This window comes from Centropristis striata, chromosome 1, assembly GCF_030273125.1.
Source record: "Centropristis striata isolate RG_2023a ecotype Rhode Island chromosome 1, C.striata_1.0, whole genome shotgun sequence".
Classification (NCBI taxonomy): domain Eukaryota; kingdom Metazoa; phylum Chordata; class Actinopteri; order Perciformes; family Serranidae; genus Centropristis; species Centropristis striata.
In genome coordinates, this window is record NC_081517.1 from 6,957,124 (window position 1) to 6,980,707 (window position 23,584).

Genomic DNA, 23,584 nt, shown 5'->3' on the forward strand with positions numbered 1-23,584 from the left:
GCACAAGGACTGAAAAAAAGTGACTTTTTTATGATACAATCAGCCACTAAAATGGAGTGAAAGCAGCACTAGGAAATTGTCTCACGTCACAAAAATTTTATTTTTGCCGTGAGCCGTTGCTAAACCACATAAACTCAACAGAGCAAATTGCATCAGACAGGAAATCCGACACAGAATAAACGTAATACACTTCTGCCTCCTTTCAAAATAAAACACAATACGCACTTCATGTAGTCTAAAAGGAGACATGGACAATGAGAGACTGATTGTTGAAGTGGAACAGCTTACAATCATTTATGACATAACACATTCTTTTTAAGAGGACATTGGACGAAAGGACAAAGACTGGCTAATCTTGTTGTACTTGTACTTGTTACTCTGTGCAATAACAATAAAGGCTATTCTATTCTATTCTATTTAACTGCAGAAGTTTTGGGAGTGGATGGTGAGTACAAACTACTATTTAAGATTATCGCGGGATCTCACGTGAATACGACGGGGGCGTGTCTATGTTGTCCTCTTTGTATGAGTTGAGTTGTATGTTACTTTTTAAACCATTACTACCAAATTCCATGGCAAATAGGCCTATGTAGGCCTGCAGGCTCTTTGACAAGCATATGCTTATAGACCTAGACAAGGAAAGATTGATAGATTGCAGGAAACATAGGACCCTTTTCCAGAAAATGGGTCCTATGTTCCCCCGCAACAGTGGGAAACATAGGACCATAGGTTCCGTGGCTGCTTTGTCCCCATTGGAAGTCCCGTGTTAATGCGCAACACCGCAACTTTATGAGATGCACTGCAACAACGACAGACAGTACCAAAAGTTGGATCAGTGCAACCAAACTGTATATATAGTTTACCTATGCACAGCAACAGATTGCAGCTTTAAAGACATGTTGCTGCTGTTTGCAGACTTTGAGTGATACTTGCCCTTCAAAGCAGGAAGTGGAATTTCACCACTGTGTAAACTGTCGAAATGTGAACCTTGTGAGAAGCTGGGTGTCCTGGAAGCAAATTACCATTCTACTGAAGTAAGTCAAACAAAATTGATTTGTCCTTCAGCTTAAATGTGTGGGTAACTGGGCATGGTATGTGGATATACAGTATAACCTACAAATAGCATTTAAGAACTGCAGTATGTGTGAGAACATTACAAAGTGCCCTGGTTTCTGAAGTTACACTTCTTGAGGTCAGTTTATGAGCGGAAGTTATTGGAGAAAATTTAAATCTCGATAATACAACTGAGCTAAATCAAATAAACAATTTAATAGTTGATCAACAGCAAATCAACTGCCAAAATTAAAATATTTGACAATTTTTAAAGCAAAAATTTCCCCTAAATATCTAATTCAAGCTTCTCTAATATATGATAATTTGTTAGCTAAAACATATAAACAATTTAATAATTGATCAACATGCAAATTAATTATGAAATTATCATTTTTGACAATTTTTCAAGCAAAAATTTCCCCCAAATAACTTATTCAAGCTTCTCTAATACATGATAATTTGTTAGCTAAAACATATAAACAATTTAATAGTTGATCAGCAGCAAATTAATTCAGAAATTATAATTTTTGACAATTTTTCAAGCAAACATTCCACAAAAATCTCTTGTTCAAACTTCTCTAATAGGTTGATTTGCTGTTGATTTTTCTCCTACATGACAGTAATTAATAATTGTAAGTTGTAGTCCTAATTATACTTATTTTAAATCATGATGTAAGTATGTTATGACAAGCCCAGTATTCAGTTATTATCAGGTGACATATATTCACTCAATCATCCATTGTATTGCTATTCAAAACATGCATATGTGTGTTTCGCAAAAACAGAAATATAACCGCCAAGTGCAGTTTCATCACGCTCATCACTGCATTTAGCCACACAGGTTCATGACAACTGCCAAAATTATAATATTTGACAATTTTTCAAGCAAAAATGTCCCACAAATATCTAATTCAAGCTCCTCTAATACCATGATTTGTTAGCTAAAACATATAAACAATTTATTAGTACAATTTAACAGCAAATTAACTGCCGAAATTATAATTTTGACAATTTTTCAAGCAAAAATTTCCCCCAAATATCTAATTCAAGCTTCTCTAATACGATGATTTGTTAGCTTAAACATATAAAACATTTAATAGTTGACCAACAGCAAATTAACTACCCAAATTATAATTTTTGATATTTTTTCAAGCAAAAATTTCCCCCAAATCTCGAATTCAAGCTTCTCTAATACGATTGATTTGTTAGCTAAAACATATAAACAATTTAATAATTGATCAACAGCAAATTACCTGCTGAAATTATAATATTTTACAATTTTTCAAGCAAAAATTTCCCCCAAATATCTAATTCAAGCTTCTCTAATATATGATAATTTGTTAGCTAAAACATATAAACAATTTAATAGTTGATCAACAGCAAATTAATTCAGAAATTATAATTTTTGACAATTTTTCAAGCAAATATTCCACAAACATCTTTTGTTCAAACTTCTCTAATAGGTTGATTTGCTGTTGTTTTTTTCTCCTACATGACAGTAATTAATAATTGTTGGTTGTAGCCCTAATTATACTTCTTTTAAATCATGATGTAAGTATGTTATGACAAGCCCAGTATTCAGTTATTATCAGGTGACATATATTCACTCAATCATCCATTGTATTGCTATTCAAAACATGCATATGTGTGTTTCGCAAAAACAGAAATATAACCGCCAAGTGCAGTTTCATCAGGCTCATCACTGCATTTAGCCACACAGGTTCATGACAACTGCCAAAATTATAATATTTGACAATTTTTCAAGCAAAATTTTCCCCCAAATATCTAATTCAAGCTCCTCTAATACCATGATTTGCTAGCTAAAACTTATAAACAATTTATTAGTACAATTTAACAGCAAATGAACTGCCGAAATTATAATTTTGACAATTTTTCAAGCAAAAATTTTCCCCAAATATCTAATTCAAGCTTCTCTAATACTGTACGATGATGTTAGCTTAAACATATAAAACATTTAATAGTTGATCAACAGCAAATTAACTGCCAAAATTATCATTTTTGATATTTTTTCAAGCAAAAATTTCCCCCAAATCTCGAATTCAAGCTTCTCTAATACGATGATTTGTTGGCTAAAACATATAAACAACTCATCGTATTAGAGATTTGGGGGTCATTTTTGCTTGAAAAATTATAATTTCGGCAGTTAATTTGCTGTTGATCAACTGTTAAATTGTTTATATGTTTTAGCTAACAAATCATTGTATTGTTGATTTGCTGTTGTTTTTTTATCCTACATGACAGTAATTAATAATTGTAAGTTGTAGTCCTAATTATACTTATTTTAAATCATGGTGTAAGTATGTTATGACAAGCCCAGTATTCAGTTATTATCAGGTGACATATATTCACTCAATCATCCATTATATTGCTATTCAAAACATGCATATGTGTGTTTCGCAAAAACAGAAATATAACCGCCAAGTGCAGTTTCATCAGGCTCATCACTGCATTTAGCCACACAGGTTCATGACAACTGCCAAAATTATAATATTTGACAATTTTTCAAGCAAAAATTTCCCCCAAATATCTAATTCAAGCTTCTCTAATACGATGATTTGTTAGCTTAAACATATAAAACATTTAATAGTTGACCAACAGCAAATTAACTACCCAAATTATAATTTTTGATATTTTTTCAAGCAAAAATTTCCCCCAAATCTCGAATTCAAGCTTCTCTAATACGATTGATTTGTTAGCTAAAACATATAAACAATTTAATAATTGATCAACAGCAAATTACCTGCTGAAATTATAATATTTTACAATTTTTCAAGCAAAAATTTCCCCCAAATATCTAATTCAAGCTTCTCTAATATATGATAATTTGTTAGCTAAAACATATAAACAATTTAATAGTTGATCAACAGCAAATTAATTCAGAAATTATAATTTTTGACAATTTTTCAAGCAAATATTCCACAAACATCTTTTGTTCAAACTTCTCTAATAGGTTGATTTGCTGTTGTTTTTTTCTCCTACATGACAGTAATTAATAATTGTTGGTTGTAGCCCTAATTATACTTCTTTTAAATCATGATGTAAGTATGTTATGACAAGCCCAGTATTCAGTTATTATCAGGTGACATATATTCACTCAATCATCCATTGTATTGCTATTCAAAACATGCATATGTGTGTTTCGCAAAAACAGAAATATAACCGCCAAGTGCAGTTTCATCAGGCTCATCACTGCATTTAGCCACACAGGTTCATGACAACTGCCAAAATTATAATATTTGACAATTTTTCAAGCAAAATTTTCCCCCAAATATCTAATTCAAGCTCCTCTAATACCATGATTTGCTAGCTAAAACTTATAAACAATTTATTAGTACAATTTAACAGCAAATGAACTGCCGAAATTATAATTTTGACAATTTTTCAAGCAAAAATTTTCCCCAAATATCTAATTCAAGCTTCTCTAATACGATGATTTGTTGGCTAAAACATATAAACAATTCATCGTATTAGAGATTTGGGGGTAATTTTTGCTTGAAAAATGATCAAATATTATAATTTCGGCAGTTAATTTGCTGTTGATCAACTATTAAATTGTTTATATGCTTTAGCTAACAAATCATTGTATTGTTGATTTGCTGTTGTTTTTTTCTCCTACATGACAGTAATTAATAATTGTAAGTTGCAGCCCTAATTATACTTATTTTAAATCATGGTGTAAGTATGTTATGACAAGCCCAGCATTCAGTTATTATCAGGTGACATATATTCACTCAATCATCCATTATATTGCTATTCAAAACATGCATATGTGTGTTTCGCAAAAAGAGAAATATAACCGCCAAGTGCAGTTTCATCAGGCTCATCACTGCATTTAGCCACGCAGGTTCATGACCCCAGTCTTTCTATACATTATTCACAGTGAAATAAAAGACACACACTCCCACATAGCCTCTTATGCATTTTCAGTTCCCCTCTGTCTCCATACATTAGCATCTTTCCAGATCCTCTCTTTGAAGAACGATGTTTCACAGAACAAGGTCAAAGACTGTATGAGCCACATGTGATCCAGATTAGAAATGAATTGGTGACTGTGCAATTTACTGGCTCACTCGCGTAGAGAACGTAGAGAGCAATAGGGGGTTTTGACATAATGAGAAAGATAGAGTGGCAATTCAATAGGAGGAGGAGAGGAAAAACAAGGGGAGGGTGGCTTAAGGAACTCTTAGATCAATGTACACAACGGCTGTGTCACTGCGGTTGGCCGCCGCAGCCAGCCAGTTAAGTGGAAAATGCAGATTTGTGGTAAATAAGTGGCTACTTGTTCCAGAAATTATGCGCAGGTGTGGGTGTGTTTGAGTGCGTACAGCATGTGTGATGCATAGAAGCACGATGGAAATCAGTCAGAGTGCAATTTTAACTTGGACGTTTAACAAACCAGGGGTCAGGTGGGGGGTCCAATTTAGATAAACGATAATTTTTTGCTTCTCCTACTCAACTCAACTTTATTTGTAGAGCACTTTAAAACAACCACAGCCGCAACAAAGTGCTGTACATTAACAAACAGAACAAGAGAATAAACACTAAAATAGATTCATTGCTTTTTAAAAAACAATTAATAAAAGCAAACCGTAAAACACTAAAAACGAACCTGGTCTCACAGGAATCCGTTAAATAGCCACGGATTCGCTTAACTCAAAATCCGTGGAATAGCCACGGAATCACTCAAATTTCCGTGAAACTGACACGGATTTCGCTACAATGCAAGTTAATGACAGTCATATCCCGTGGCTATTCCATGGATATTTTTTCCTATTGGTTTGTTCCAAGTCACGTGACTTTCAAGGTTCCGGCGGTCAGAACAAAAAACATGGCGGACAGTTCTCTCATTTTTAGTGAAAAACAATCAATATTTTGACTTAGTTTCTGCATAAAAATGGATTTTGATCACATTTCTAGCGAGAAATATATGTTTTATTTTCTAAATATTCACTCAGTGAATGTACATAATCACTTTGTATGTTGGAATAGCCACGCACCCAACGTGTGTCAGGGACTTCTGCGATTGGTTTCAGAAAATGAAAATGTTATGTAAATTGGATGAAGTTTGTAGTATGAGGCTGATTTCCTGTTGTCAATAGGGGGCGCTATGACTTTGACTGCATGTTGGGATAGGGATGTGTTCAGGCATGGACCGTCGTGAATCATAACAAATTTGGGGCAGATTGGACAATGTATGGTGAAGTTACAACAACTTCCTGTTTCACGGCGTGGATGGTCACCGCGGCAACAAAGACAAAAGCTTCACGATCTAGCATCATGGAGGAGTTAAGTCTCTGCTGACCTGATTTGAGGTGGATCTCTACAACCGGTACGGAGCAAGACATCACAGTATAAAACATGTCACTTCCTGTTGCCAGCAGGAGGCGCTATGACGATAATTCAAAATGGTCCTGCAGATGTCTTCAGGCCGTGATTTGTATCAAAGATGAGAAGTTTGGAAAAGATCTGAACACGTGTAGTGGGGTAACAGCAGGTTCTTATGTCATGGCGTTACATCGAATTTCGCCCCCCAGTCAAAAGTTATAATTCTCACAGTGAAGCACCATACACTCCTACAGACTGTTCTGACAGAGATAATAACTTCCTGAAGCAGGTAGGGGGCGCTGTGACTATATCTCATTATTGTCAAAAAAGAAGAAGAAACTGAAAAAATGTATCCTTGTGGACACAATAGGTCCCTCACTAACTGAGTCAGTGCTCGGGCCCTAATAATCACTAATTCCACAGTTTTATATTTTAAAATAAAGCTCTTTTGATCCATAGTTTTTCACCTTTACAATGTTTAGAGGTTTTGGAGTGGGGGGCAAGGGATCTTCAGGGGACAGAGCAGATCATAAAGTTCTGAAAACAAACTTTGATGCTTATATACCTGGGGAAGCCACACATCTCCTGAATGCTCCAGGTGTCTAGTTTGTGGTTGTAAAGGTTCATGAGGCTGTGATTATCCTCGAGGTCACAGCAGGTCAATATATAGTAAGGTCAAGTTAAAAAAAAATAAAAATCAATGGGTGCTATGGGGACTAACATCAACACACATGAATACAATTAAGCTCATTGATTCAACAAGAGCATCAGCTTTCCAATGTAATTCCAAGACTCTTTATTGACCCAGTATGCAGAAGAATTCAAATTTAATAGAAGAAAATAAAAAATTTCGGTAAACATTTAGATTAGGGAACACATATTCAAGTAGAAATTTTAAAAAGTATGTTTAATATGGAAATGTTGTCCTCTGGCAAGTATGTCCATCTATATGACTCAATACTTGGTTGGGGCTGTTTGACTCGAACTACTGGAAATGGACTTTTCCATCATACCACTTAGGGTTGGGCGATATATCGATATAAAAATATATATATCGATATATTTTTGAATGTGATATGGAACAATTCAATTTTTTTTCTTTCTTTAAAAATAATTGCTGCCTTTTTTAGGGTTTGTCATATTTAGTCATTTTGTAATGTTCGTTATTCTTTTCTCATATAAACATTGATTTCAGAAAAAGATTGGCCTATTTTATTTCATAGGCTATTTTCATTTAGGATATTTCTTATTTAAATGTGCACTTTATGGAGCTTTGATTTAAAAAAAAAAAAAGGTACTCCTGTTGTTTTACAGTATTAATGTTCACTTAAATAAACAGTTTAAATAAAACTACTTGTGACATGTCATATTTGACTTTGACTGAACATTTGCTCTCACTTTGGGATAAAAACATCAGGATATATATCGTATATTGATATTCAGCCTAAATATATCGGGATATGACTTTTGGTCCATATCGCCCAGCCCTACTTTAACTGCCACATTCTCTATCAGATGTGTATACACTGTGTTTGGCAATAAAAGGATTTTTTTTTATCATCAGCTGTTAATTGATCAGATATCATTTCATTATAGCAATAATGCATAATAATGTAAATATCCCATTATCAGCCGATAATACATTCGTACTGATATGAATCACACATCTATAGTCATTTTAAATTCTGTCCCTCCTTTGCCCTCATGCTCCTCTAAATGGGGTGTCTCCCATCAGCACCATCTAAAGTAATCTGAGCAGACATTGGGTTTGACATAACAAATTAGAGACAATAATCATGGAGGATTTTCTGGACAGCGCATTAGACAGAACATGTGCTGCTAGGAGGCATGAAGTGGAGGCTGGGGAGGGAAGGCACAGGTGTTGGGGCGACTTCCAGACAGAGAAGAAGTGCAAACGAGAGATGTGTGAAGAGCGAGAGAATAGAGGCAAAAAAAATAAGAAATATGGAGGAGGAGAAGGAGGAGGAGGAGGAGGAGGGAGAGGAAGTGAAAAGACATTGGACAAGAAAAGTAACTTCACCCAAAAGGTGCTTAAATTGCAAACAAGCCAATTGACAGAGATTTTAGCCCACATCTTGGCAGGCAAGAATACACACACACACACACACACACACACACACACACACACACACACACACACACACACACGCTGGTTGGCAGAACATCACATTATGGCACCTAGATTATCCAGCAGGCATCTGGTGAGGCAGCTAACACGCTCTAGCAGAGCATGCAGGCTAGGCCATATGTGGGCATGTGTGTGTGTGTGTGTGTGTGTGTGCAGGATGTGTGTGTGTGCATGCTGCCATGCGTGTGCTTGGCTGTGTGCATGTGTTTATGTGTGTGTCAGGTGTCTGTGGGGACAGCTGCTCACTAAATAGTATTATTGTGTCTAATTGGGGATTACCAAGTCAGTGTGTAGTGCTGGAGAGTACTTTGTCTCGGCTGTTGACAGGGCTCACATATGCAGATGTGCAGAGAATGTGTGGCAAAAAAAGATTACAATAAAGGACAAATATCTTTAAATTAAGTTGGATATTTTTTTTTATCCATTACCGGAGAATTTGCTCACTTTTGGTGATCGATTTATCATCATAAATGAAGTTATTTATCAAGCAAATGCACCAAATGGTCACTGGTTCCAACAGAATCTGAGGAGCTTGTCTGTCTGTCTGTCTGGTTACGGGAAAAAAATATTCTGCCCATTTCCATGAAACATGTTATTAATCATATACCTTTTTGTTTTAGATTTAACCCTTTGTTGCACAACATGTGTCTAAAGTGACCCGACTAAGATTTTATATTCTATATCTTTGCAATAAATTCATTTCATCATTCAGTGTTGCAGGTTTTCCTCAAATAACTTGTTTTTGATCATCATGCATGCTAATTTTTTGTTTCCATTTCTTAATTTTTGAATAAAAACCCTTTTTTTATCACTACGCTTCTAATGCACAAGGTCATTTTTGACCCATGTTGTGCATTGGAAGATGTTTATATGTTGTCACCAATTTAAAACCTGACAAAGAAGACACAAATATTACCCTTTTTTGTTAAATTGCTGTTTTTTCCAATGGAAATTATTATTTGGTGGCTCTGATAAGTCTCAAATGTTATCTGGTGGCCTTAGTTGAAGGTTTGTGTTTTAAAAGTTTGACAGGTACAATCTATTGTATGGACCAATGTTACATATCACAACATTTATACCCGAGGCTGTTTCACAAGGTTTTTCCCTTGATGGGCCTTTATGGAAATTATGTATTTTTGTATTTTTGTAGGCCGACCTGGAAGTAACATTACCATGGGGTCTATTGAGAATTCACTTAAAAGATCTTTGCATTGGATTTTGGATCGTTGCAAAAAATAAGCTCTGCAGCAAACACACGTTTCTAATGCTTACAAGTTTTATTAAGCAGGATAATCTTCACAAATGAAAAAAAAAAAATGATGTTTGAGGTGTGAATGCAGCCGTCCGAAGTAAAAAGCTAATGTTATGCTATCGAGAACTACACCAGGGTCACATGACTTCAACGTCACAGCCGTTATGCTTCAGACGCAAGCTAACAAGCTAACCTGCGGTTTTGACAAGCTAGCAAATCCGTAGACTAATAAATTGTTTCTTAACAGAATTTACAATCTACAGGAGTTTACAAGAGTAAAAACACAACAAAAGGCTGTAAGGCGGACTAATGAGAAAGTGGACAACCGTGTCCGACCTGATGATGTTTATTGTCCCCGACAACCACTGTAGTGTTTGTGTTTTATGTCATACAACAAAATGTGAAACATCTCTTAAGCTTGTGTTAACCACAGGCCTTATTTCAGGCATCAAACCAACAACCCATTCATTGAGTTTGAGAGGATAGACCCCATGGTGCTAAAATGCTAACTTACTTCCGAGTTTCAGAAGTCACTCCTATGTCGCCTTTTTAGCACTGCCCAGAGTCTCCCCCATACCAGGATGGTTCGACCCGACCTGTCATATGCCACCTGACATCACCTGTCAATCACTTGAAAACTCAAAGATGGAGTCGTGGTTGAAGCGTAGCAGTTATAGTTTTCAATCAGAGGTCTCAAACTCAAATTACCTGGGGGCCGCTGGAGGCAGTATCAAAATGACCAAAAAAAGACACAAAATTACTAAAACAAAAGACACAAAATGACTGAAAAAACACTAAATTACCAAAAAAAAAAAAAAATTACAAAAAAAAGACACAATTACAAAAAAGACACAGAATTACCAAAGAAGACACAAAATTATTTTAAAAAAAGACACAAAATTATTAAAAAAAGACACAAAATTATTAAAAAAAAGACAATGATCAAAATGACCCAAAAAAGACACAAAATTACCCAAAAATAGACAACATGACCAAAAAAATACACAAAATGACCAAAAAAAAAAAGTAATTAAAGGGACCTTCATCGTATCGATGACGACATGATTGACTCGTCTTTAAAAACAACCCTGATACTGATTATTTTGTTGGGCTTAATAGAAGCAAATTAAGTGAAATGATCAGAACTTAATATATTAAGTAACAGGGAATGTGTCTTAATATCAAAAAATGTCTTTTTTTTTAGCTTTGTGATAATGACTTCAGCCTTTAGTCCATGTCTGTCCAGACTCATATGCTACCTTGAAAGCAGACAATGCTTCAAGTATGGTTGGTTGTGCAAAGTCTAAATTGTGGATGCTTAACACACACCGACAACCCGGCAGCACAGAAGATCTATACCAGTGGTGTCAAACTGATCCATGAAAGGACCATGTGGCTGCAGGTTTCTGTTCCCACCAAGCCGGAGCACACCTGATTCAACTCATTCAATCACCTCAACTGTTTCCACTCTGTTGATTTATTATATCAGATGTGCTCCTGCTTGGTTGGAAGAAAAACCTGCAGCCACACCTGCATCCTTTCATGGATCAGTTTGACACCCCTGATCTGTACAAACACCACCGTTTTTTTGCACTGGACATTCAAGATTAAGTTCTCACTAATTCACTAGCCGACCAAATGTTCCCCCCTCTGTTCCTGAGTTATGCTGTTGAATAATGGCTAGGAGAGTGTTTTTTGCAGAATATTCTGATGTCACGGTGAAGTTGACCTTTGACCTTTTGGATATAAAATGTCATCAATTTATAATTTTGTCTAATTCATAGACTGTATATAAATAATGGACGTAGTGACCGTGACATCACCCGTTTGTGGCCCGTTGAAAGTTCAGCGTTATACTTGCTGCCATCTTGCGCCACCATCTTGTTTTCTGGAACAGGAAGCAGACCATATTTGGACTGTGGAGGAGAGGGATCTGATCACTGACTACAGCCTCTCTACACCTCAACCTGACTGAGAGAAGCTGCTGCTAATTCATGTAAGCATTAACTGGGATGTTAGTTTCGGCAAAAAACAAAAACAAAATGTACATTACTGACCTCAGAAAAATGAGCAGCGACTCCTTGGAGTGTCTGTTAGTCCAACCAAACGCTGAACAAGACATTTTTAACCCTAGGGAGTCCAAGCCAATTTGTCCTGTTTATTTCCGCCTGTTTTTATTTTGTTAAATGCATGTATTTCTTCAACCCTTTGATGCAGAATAAAGTAATATACACCATTTTTTCAGGACTACCAGTGCTACCAGAATATATGGTTCTGTCATATGTCACATGAATGTGCAAAAAGTTATTTAACCCTGAAGACAAATAAAGCCAAAATTTAATTTTACAGAAATATGCTAAAACCACACACAAAAACATAAACGTGAACTGTTAGACTTACGAGTGTTAATGAAAAAAATGTTTAAATAAACTGTCATTAAGTGAAAATACAGTGAAAGGGTCAAAGTTATGAGACCAAACCGTTAAACATCCTTTTTTTTCTATCGATATAGCATTATAGATAACTTTTTTGACACGTTGCCGTGGATACACATTGCTCTGCTTCTCTCCTGATGATGGCTCGCCTTGTTAGTGACCTGTCATTCAAAGGTAGCCCCGCCCCAAATCATACGATTCTTTATCTTCTATTTTCTTCTAAATGGAGCCATTATTTACACTATTAACATCAAATTGTCTTGAAGAAAATTTTTTACTAGTGATTGAGACCATAGTGTTGTCCTAAAAAAAAATCTGAGGTGATAAATCAAGTGAGAAGATTTCTCATTTTGTATCGAAATGAATGGACCCAAACCTTCGGTAGAATGCAGCTTAACTGGTTTGCCTCCCTGCTCAGACCCGGAGGTTGCCGCCTGGTCTAATTAGACATTTGTGTTGTCGATGTTTTGTTATTGCCATAAAACACATTTTCTGAGGTCATACTGCGTTGGACCTTTGACGGCCAAAATTGAATCTGTTGATCTATGAGTCCAAGTGGGTGTTTGTGCTATATTGAAAAAAAAAAAATCCATTCCTGAGATATGGTCATTAAAATGGGACGAATGTGAGGTCAAGGTGCCCTTAACTTTTGACCACTAGAATCTAATCAGCTCAGCCGTGAGTACAAGTAGATGTTTGAACCAAATTTAAAGAATATCCCTCCAGGAATTCAGAGATAATGCATTCACCAAATGGGATTTACCAACAGACATACAGATGGGTGGTCGTGGGGACAGACAACCCAACTACATGAGGCCTCTGGCCACTGCTGTCACCTTCACTGGGGTTAAATTATTAACCCTCTGGAGTCTGGGGATATTTTGGCTGTTTTTGAATCATTTTTCATTCTGCCTGTATACACTGCCTGTAAACACTGCCTGTATACAATAACACTTAAAACAATGTTTATCGTGTCATGTCGGTGTCTTTTATTTATCAGCACAACCTCACCTTTATGACCTGATCATTATTTTTTTTTACTTTGACTTACTGGATCAACCCAGAACCCAAAGAAACACAACAAAATGTTGCAAATGTGGACACAAGTTGCATTAAAAAAAAACAAAAAAACAAACAAACATGAAAAACAAACCAAAAACACACACAAAATTACAAAAAACACATACAAACCCACTCAAAACACACCAAAAACATAATAAAAATACAAAAAACACACAAATACAAAAAAAACACACGAAAAAATACAAAGAAATTACAAAAAAAAACAGTAAACACAAAATATTGCATTGCAAATGCTAAATGAACAAAGCTATATTAGAAAAATCTCTGCAAAAAAAAGTAAAATCATGTTAATACACTTCGAGGTGGTTTTTTTAATTTATTTTTTTTTACTTTTGCTGAAAAAGGGTTAATGCATTAAATTGGGCATGGAAACTTGTGGAAAAGCCAAAACTTTAGAGTTCAGCTGACAGCAGGGCTCCATGCTGCCTGTTTGACGTGACGTCACGAAGAAGTCGTGCTTCAGCGATTTTGTGGACTCCAGAGGGTTAATTCTGATGCTTTTGTAAACTATCATCCATCTTTCCATTTCATTATCTGCCTTTTTGTGTATTTCTGTGTATTTCTGTGTATTCCCGCAAATACAACATTTGGCATATGCTACTTCTTTTAGCAAATATAGCTTCGTATCTCACGAGAGAAGCGTTGATTAGTTCGCCGTGCATCTCGCCATATGTTACCACGCTATTCCACTTTCTTTGATTCAACTCAAACAAACACTCTCCGCTGCTATTCCCAAAAATATGTCTGCATCATCGACTCCTTTCACCTCACTTTCAGTGTTGCTCTACATCTGCCTGTTCTCTTGGAGTAGACTTACTTTATTATCTTACAGGGTACAAACCTTTCCTGAACATGCATACACACATGCACCTGTGAACATATTGGCACATGCAAAAAGTGTACAAATCAGACATGGAAACGCACACACGCCCCCACACACACTTTGATCTTCACACCCGCCGTCCCCATACGCACTTTCCCAACAATGGCTGAGACAAATCGCTGTGGGACCTGCCTCCGTGTCTCCAAACAGCCAGTCATACAGTACCTAGCCGTCTAAGCCCTGACACACAGCGATGTAAAAATAACACGGCAGCACTTAAAAAGGCACTGGGGGAAAGGAGACAAGGCAGCCAAAAGCACTTCTGTTTATTTCTAATGGGACACCCACACAAGCCAGGGAGGGGGTATTTGTCACCAATCCACAGGGAGGAAAATTCAATCCACTGCCATGATTGACTCATTGGCTGCCAAGAAGAAAAAAATATATTGTTGAAGCTAAATTACCCTCCGAATAAAAAAAAAACAAGGCCTGAAAGGATTACAGGCAATGCCAATTAACCCTGTAAAACCCAGATATAGAAAAACGAACCTGGTCTCAAAGGAATCCGTGAAATAGCCACGGATTCGCTTAACTCAAAATCCGGGGAATAGCCACGGAATCACTCAAATATCCGTGAAACTGACACGGATTACGTTACAATGCAAGTGAATGACAGTCATATCCCGTGGCTATTCCATGGATATTTTTTCCTATTGGTTTGTTCCAAGTCACGTGACTTTCAAGGTTCCGGCGGTCAGAACAAAAAACATGGCGGACAGTTCTCTCATTTTTAGTGAAAAAATCTATATTTTGACTTAGTTTCTGCATAAAAATGGATTTTGATTACATTTCTATTGAGAAATATATGTTTTATTTTCTAAATATTCACTCAGTGAATGTACTTCTTCATGATATCACAATGTAAAAATTAAGCAGCATGGAGTCCTTCTGTCAGCTTCCCACTAAAGTTTTGGCTTTTCCAGAAGTTTCCATGTCCAGTTCAATGCATTAACCCTTTTTAGCAAAGGGATAAAAAAAACACACCTCAAAGTGCATTAACATGATTTTACCTTTTTTGCAGATACTTTTCTAAATGAGCTTTGTGCATTTAGCATTTGTAATGCAATCTTTTGTGTTTACTGTGTTTTTTGTAATTTTTGTGGTTTTTTTGTATTTTTATTATGTTATTGGTGTGTTTTCAGTGTGTTTGTACGTGTTTTTTGTAATTTTGTGTGTGTTTTTGGTTTGTTTTTTCGTGTTTTATGTGTCTTGTTTGTAATTTTTTGTGGGTTTTTTTGTGTTCAAAATGTTGATCCAGTAAGTCAAAAGGAGTCAAAAAACGACAAAATAGCCCCAAACTCCAAAGGGTTAAGTAATGTGAATACTTAGACTTCTAAGGATTAAAGAAAAGCCACTTTCTGGCCAATATTTAGATGAGAGGATTGATACCAGTTATGTGTGTACATTTAATATGAAGTTTCAGGCCAGCAGACGGTTAGCTTAGCATAGACTGCCAGGCTGGCTCTGTTTGAAAGTGAAAAAAACCACATCACACTAGCAGCACATCTAAGGCGTACTAATTAACACATCATATCTCATTTGTTTACTCTACACAAAGTCTTCCTGAAGACTTTAGGAAGCCACTGCTACCGTCCAAACCAGTCCCACAACCCGCCTGGGAAAACAGCAAGTTGTTGCTTTCACATTTCAGCTAGTGCACATAATAAAGAAAACACAAAACCTGATACTTAGTGACTTTTAGAGGTGTTAATAGGCAGTAGTGGAATTGCATGTATGTGTAAAAACGCTCAATTGCAAATTATAGATCAATTGTAATTAAGTGGAAATACAGTAGAACTAATTAAGGTTTTTAGACCTTTTCAAATTCTATCTACTGCATTAGGTATGATATGATTACGACGGAGTACAAAGTTCAGTCCTTCCCGCTCTAATTAAGAGTGGAATAGAAGTATAAAGTAGCTTACACTACTGGGCTGAGGGCATTTTATGTTTAATTTATGTGTTGAGTTGAATATGTTTTTTTTCTTCTTATATTTACCTTTCTTCCCTTTCTTCTCTCCTTTAGCTGGCTTGCTGAAAATTGCTCACAATTCCAATGCTCTGTACCTACAGTATGTGCAAATGGCAAATAAAGCACTTGAAAAAAAATACTTGAGTCCAAGTATCTTAATGTATACTAAAATGCAGTACTTGGGTAATATATTTAGCTGCATTCCACTAAGTCCATCCATTTTCTTCCGCTTATCCGTGGCCGGGTCGCGGGGGCAGCAGGCTAAGCAGGGCATTCCAGACGTCCCTCTCCCCAGCCACAACGTCCAGCTCCTCCTGGGGGACCCTCTAGCCTGTGGAAAGTTATATTATTCAGTACACCAGTGATACTGGAATTTGTTTCCTGCAATATGCGAGAGATAATTTTGGGAGAAAACAAGTTAAACGTACCAAAACCATACCAAAAACCGTGGCCCAAACACAGACGTTTACCTGTACTGTTGCACCCCTAGTAATGAGCAGTATCTACATGGAAATTTGGAAAACTCAATAATTTGACCATGCAGCCTTAAGAAAATATGGCCGCTATATCACACTTGATAGCATGTAGGCTATAAGACAAATTTGAAAATGTAAATGACATTTGTCAGAGCATAAAACCATCGATCTGTTAATATTTACAAGTCAAGACTTAAAATTGAAAGTGTAACAGCCTATAGTTGTGGATTTGGAGAGTTGTGACTAGTTTCCCTCACTGCTGGTAGTTGATTTAGCCTCTTTCAGAAGTGTTTATGCTAAGCTAAGCTAACTGGCTGCTACATACTGACAAATAGTGTAAAAAATCATATTAAACTCTTGGAAAGAAAGCAAATACGCAGTTCTAAAAATTAAAGCAAATCCATAAAACATTGCAATTATACTTTAAACCCCCCCCCCCCAAAAAAAAACCATTAAGTTCTCTTGAGGAAGTGTGTGCCCCTGAGCCCAGATAGTGTGTGTGCATGCTTACCTCCAGGTGTGTTTCCAGCATGTGTTTGTGTGTGCGTCGCTCGGCGGAAGCGAGGCCATATGGAAACACGGTGGAGGCTTTTTGCACCTCTTCGCACCTTCTGGTCTTTCCACTGCTTATATTGCCGTAGGGAGGAAGAGAAAGGGTGGAGGGGAGAGAGGAGGTATAGCGAACAAGTAAAGAACTCTAAATGGCTTTCTCAGGAATGCTCTGTGTAAGGACGCTGCAAGGACGTGAGATACACGGAGGGGGGGGGGGGTCAAGAAATCCCTGAGCACTGATGGGAAATAAACAAACCTTGACAAACAGACCGACACAAGGCTCATGCATTATATACATCCCGCCACAAAATATACAGGAATAAATGGTTAATATGGTGATTTATAAACCCTGCTTGAATGCAATCTGAGCCTTTGCAAATGTTATATAAAACCTCAGTATCTGGTACTGTACAGCAGCTATTCTCAACCTTGGGGTCCCGACCCCTATTGGGGTTGCGAGACGCTTTCTGGGGGTCGCCAAATCATTTTGGAAGTCAGCTCTGTGTTAAAGTGTTCATGTGTTAATGTGTTTTAGTCTTTTTGGTCATTTAATGTCTTATTTTGGTAATTTTGTGTCTTTTTTTGGGTAATTTTTTTTCTTTTTTGCGTAATTTTGTGTCTTTTTTTGGGTAATTTTTTTTCTTTTTTGCGTAATTTTGTGTCTTTTTTGGTAATTTTGTGTCTTTTTTTGTCATTCTGTGTCTTTTCTGGTCATGTTGTGTCTGTTGTTGTGTCTTTTTTTAGTTATTTATTTTTTTTTTTTGTCGTTTTGTGTCTTGTTTTGTCATTTTGTGTCTTTTTTGGTAATTTTGTGTCTTTTTGTGGTCATTTTTTGTCATTTTGTGGTCAATTTGTGTCTTTTGGTCATTTTGTGTCTTTTTTGGTCAATTTGTGTCTTTTTGTGGTCATTTTGTGTCATTTTGTGGTCAATTTGATTCTTCTTTGGGTAATTTTGTGTCTTTTCTGACAAATCCCAAAGTAGCAAGTTCTTACTTTCCAAGGAGTCTCTGGCTTGAAGCTGACTGTTACACACTCTGGAGGTCAGAATGGACCTTTAAACTTATAGCAAAGTTTAATGCACAGACAGAGAGATGTTTTAGTTGTTGTCTGCTTCATTATTTGTCCAAAATTTGTCGTATCAACTGAGTTTGTATGATCTGAACTGTACTGCTGTACAGTACTTGGTGTGTTGTGTAAACAGCTTTTGTTCCAGCGTGGATCCGGCATGCTAAACAGCCCTCCGCTAGTGTCTGACAACTTTCTAAATGAAGCTCATTATGTCCTCATTGATTTTTCATATTCCTTCTCACCGGTAAATACCCCCAAGGTGCTCCTCTTACACTCTGCCCTCCCCGCTCTGCCTCTCCGCGGCATACCTGCTATCTATCCATCTACCCGGTGTTCAGCCAGTTCTCTCTCTTTTTTTTTTTTTTATCAGTCGTTCCCTGAGCAGCGGCGAACAGCAGAACACTTAAGGGAGCTGAACGGTTTCCAATTAGCAAAACAAATACCTCCGCTCACTCTCACCCTGTCACATAGTGCCTCAGAGAGCCTGGGCGGCCATTATAGACAATTAGAATTTAATAAGCCCAATATGCTCACTGTACTAATGGAGAGGGAGGAAGGGAAAGCGAGCGAGGGATGTGCCCTCATCATCCCTCTCTCTCTCTCTCTTTTTCCCTCGGTTGCTATATATTTCTTATTGCTCTAAATCCTCGTAGTTGTCCTGGCAGCTTGTTCTTATTTGAATCATAGACTGAATATAAATAATGGACGTAGTCACCGTGACGTCACCCGTTGGTTTGTAGACTGCCCGTTGGAAGCCTCGAGTTCAGCGTTACACATCACTGACTACAGCCTCTCTACACCTCAACCTGACTGAGAGAAGCCGCTGCTAATTCATGTTAGCATTAACTGGAGCATTAACTGGGATGTTAGTTTTGGCTAGCAAAAAACAAAAACAAAATGTTCGTTAGTGACCTCAGAAAACTGAGCAGCGACTCCTTGGAGTGTCTGTTAGTCCAACCAAATGCTGAACAAGACATTTTTACTGAACAAAACGTTCAAATAAACTGTCATTAAGTGAAAATACAGTGAAAGGGTCAAAGTTATGAGACCAAATCGGTAAACGTCCTTTTTTATATCTATATAACGTTATATATAACTTCATTGACATGATGCCGTGGGTACGCATTGCTCTGCTTCTCTCCTGATGACGGCTCGCCTTGTTAGTGACCTGTCAATCAAAGGTAGCCCCGCCCCAAATCATATGATTCTTTATCTTCTATTTTCTTCTAAATGGGGCCATTATTAGAACTATTGACATCAAATTGTCTTGAAGAAGATTTTTTACTAGTGATTGAGACCATAGTGTTGTCCTGGAAAATGTTCTGAGGTAATAAATCAAGTGAGAAGTTTTCAAATTTTGCACTGAAATGAATGGGCAGATTTTTTCTTCAGCCAAACTTACTGCCCCCTGCTGGAGTTTTCGGTGGATTGCAGCTTAAGGCACTTCCTGGTTTACCTCCATGCTCAGACACAGAGATTGCCGCCTGATTTGAATAGTGTCGGGGTAATCTCATACAGCTCTCTCTCTGTCTCTCTCTCTTTCCTTCCCGTCTATCGCTCTCTCACCAATATCATTCTCACCCTTTTTTCACCTCCCTCTTTCCTTCCTTTGGCCTTTCTTCCCACTCACACCTATTTCTCCCCATCTCACTGTATTCATTTACCCCTCATTTCTCACCTGTCTTGTCTTGCCCCCTCAGTCTAGCTCTGTCGCTCTCTCAGATGTTTTTCTTTCGCCGTTCCATCCGATTTTATTCATTTCCTCCCCTATCTCCGCTCTCATTTTACTCCACGTTATATATCTCCTTTTCTAATTCACTTTCCTACTCTTTGGCCTTCTTCTTCTTTCCTCTCCGCTACACTATCACCCCTTTTTTTTTCATTCTCTCTCTCTCTCATCCTGCTATATCTCTGCTCGGTCTCTGTGTCTTCTCTCTGTTTTGCCTGTGTTGTAAGGCCCTATGAAATGAGGTGATGCAAATGGCATTTTATGGGTCTCAAATCATTTTGGAAGTCAGCTCTGTCTCCACTGTGTTAAAGTGTTCATGTGTTTTAGTCTTTTTGGTCATTTAATGTCTTTTTTGGTCATTTGTTTCTTTTTGTTCATTTTGTGTCTTTTTTTTGGTAATTTTGTTTCTTTTTGTGTCTCTTTTTTGGTCATTTTGTTTCTTTTTTGGGCCATGTTGTGTCTTTTTTTGGTCATTCTGTGTCTTTCTTGGACATTTTGTGTCTTTTTTGGTCATTTTGTGTCTTTTCTGGTCATTTTGTGTCTTTTTTTGATCATTTTGTGGTAAATTTGTATCTTTTTTTGATCATTTTGTGGTAAATTTGTGTCTTTTTGTGTCATTTTGTGTCTTTTCTGGTCATTTTGTTTCTTTTTTGGGCCATTTTGTGTCTTTTTTTTGGCCATTCTGTGTCTTTTTTGGTCGATTTGTGTCTTTTTGTGGTCATTTTTTGTCATTTTGTGGTCAATTTGAGTTTTTTGCTCAATTGTATGTAATTATTTTGGTCATTTTGTGTCTTTTTTTTCATCCTGCTATATCTCTGCTCGGTCTCTGTGTCTCCTCTCTGTTTTGCCTGTGTTGTAAGGCCCTATGAAATGAGGTGATACAAATGGCATTTTATGGGGCTGTGCGGCACAACCAGGCCGAACACGGCAGGCAATCATAAAAGCCATTGTCTGCTGCGCGTGCCACTTTTAATGTGTTCCATTTGATTTAATGCAAGCGATAGGTGAGGCAGGAGAGGAGGTGAGGGCCTCGGAGGTGAGGAGGAGAGGTAAGAATGGAGATAAAGGGGATAAAGAGACAGGGGTTAGGGAAGGGGAGAAGAAGAGAAAGACAGCAGAGAGCGGTATCTAGGTCGTAACTGGAGTCCTCACTTCTGGGTTGAAATAATAAGGGACAGCCGGGCTGATATCTAATTTCTAGGGAAGAAATGCCATTTAGAGTGAGAATGAAAATGGAATGCATGAAGGGGACCAAGGCGGTGGAAGGAGAGGCGAACAGACGGGGGAGAGTGAAATATTAAAAAATAAATGCAATATCCAATGCACAAAGTGATTACATTGCCGGAGGGTGGCAGAGGTGTGAGGATTCTGATGGCTTTTTTGTGCTTATAAAGCCGTTCATTTAAAAGAACAGGCATATTTACATCCAGATGGGGACCCTGTAGGTAATACCTATATCCAGCATCCCCCCCTCTGTCTACTCTCCACCCCAATCTGGGGTGAGAAGTGTGACAGGGGTTGTAGAACCTGATAATGTAATAAATTGCCGATAATGTAATAACCCCGATAATGTAATAAAAATATGCACTTGAGTCCATTGAAATTGTAATAAAACCTGATAATGTAATAACCCCGATAATGTAATAAAAAGCTCCACTTGAGTCCATTGAAAATGTAATAAAACCTGATAATGTAATAACTTCCCGGTAATGTAATAAAGTGCATTTCCCAATAATGTAATACACTTGTAGAACCTGATAATGTAATAAATTCCCGATAATGTAATAACCCTGATAATGTAATAAAAATCTGCACTTGAGTCGATTGAAAATGTAATAAAACCTAATAATGTAATAACTTCCCGATAATGTAATAACGTGCATTTCCCAATAATGTAATACACTTTTTACCAATAATGCAATAAAGTATCACATTAATGGGAGGTTATTACATTATCAGGTCAGCCTCCATTTCACAAGTCCTGATAATGTAATAATTCCCCAATATTGCAATAATTTAACAGCAGACCACCCATTACTTGGGTTCAAGTGGTGATACTGTGTAGGCAACTCTAGCTCAAGAGCTCTAGCGCCACCAACAGGTCAAAGTTGAATGTTTATTAACTTTTGACCCGTTCATCCGTTTTTCACAAACAAGGTATCCATGACACACGAATGCATTCAACAGCTTCTTGAAATCTAAAGGTGCTTGGTGTTATACTTTATTACATTATTGGTAAAAAGTGTAATACATTATTCGGAAATGCACTTTATTACATTATCGGAAAGTTATTACATTATCAGGTTTTATTACATTTTCAATGGACTCAAGTGCAGATTTTTATTACATTATCGGGGTTATTACATTATCAGGAATTTATTACATTATCAGGTTGTATTACATTTTCAATGGATTCAAGTGCAGATTTTTATTTAATTATCGGGGTTATTACATTATATGGAATGTATTACATTATCAGGTTTTATTACATTTTTCAACGGACTCAAGTGCAGATTTGTATTACATTATCGGGAAGTTATTACATTATCAGGTTTTATTACATTTTCAAGTGCAGATTTTTATTTAATTATCAGGGTTATGACATTATAGGGAATTTATTACATTATCAGGTTTTATTACATTTTCAATGGACTCAAGTGCAGATTTGTATTACATTATCGGGGCTAGAACATTATTGGGAATTTATTACATTATCAGGTTCCACAGGGGTAATTGCACCAATCCGTCGTTAGTGTACAAGATTGGATGCATGATTCACATTTGAGCCACTTTTATTTTTCAAAGTCCATTTCTGTCAGTGAGGGGGGAGGCCGGGGGGTAGATGTGTGGAGGTGCTGCTGTTAGCAGTAGATTGCAGAGCCTCAGCAGTTCAATTACACTCACTTGGATGAATAGTCCAAGACTGATGAGTTTCTCTCAACATGCTGTGTATGTCTCTCACACAAAGATAAAAACGAGCCTGATCAAACCTCTGTGCTTAATATAGAGCTGTGAACAATGCATCGCACTCATTCGAATGGCCTGAATAAATATGTGTTGTGAAGCAGGTACACAATTAACGCACATGCACAAACTAGCGGTGTATTCTCGTGTTTTCTCGTCCTTGTGTCCCCACGTGACTGTTTTCTTGTTGTCTCTTCTCATTATCTCCATCAGTGTTATCACTATTGTGCTTAGTGTTGATGCATTGATGATAATGCTCTGCTCTGAACTGTTGCAATCTCTCATATGCATTATTTACACCTGACATTTCAGCCGTAAATAATGCATAAGGAATGCAGTGAGATTGTATTCAGATGTGATTCATCCTGTTTCAAACACATTATGTTTGTATTTCCTATGGAAAACCTTCAATGACTCATGTTTACCAGATAAAAAAATGTCTCTCTCCTCATACAGTTTGGTAACACTTTCTATGACACACGTGTCTATAACTCATCATACAATTACTTACAGCACTTTATACTTATAGCTATAAGGTAGGGCTGGGCGATGTGGACCAAAAGTCATATCCCGATATATTTAGCCTGAATTACTGATATACGATATATATCCCGATATTTTA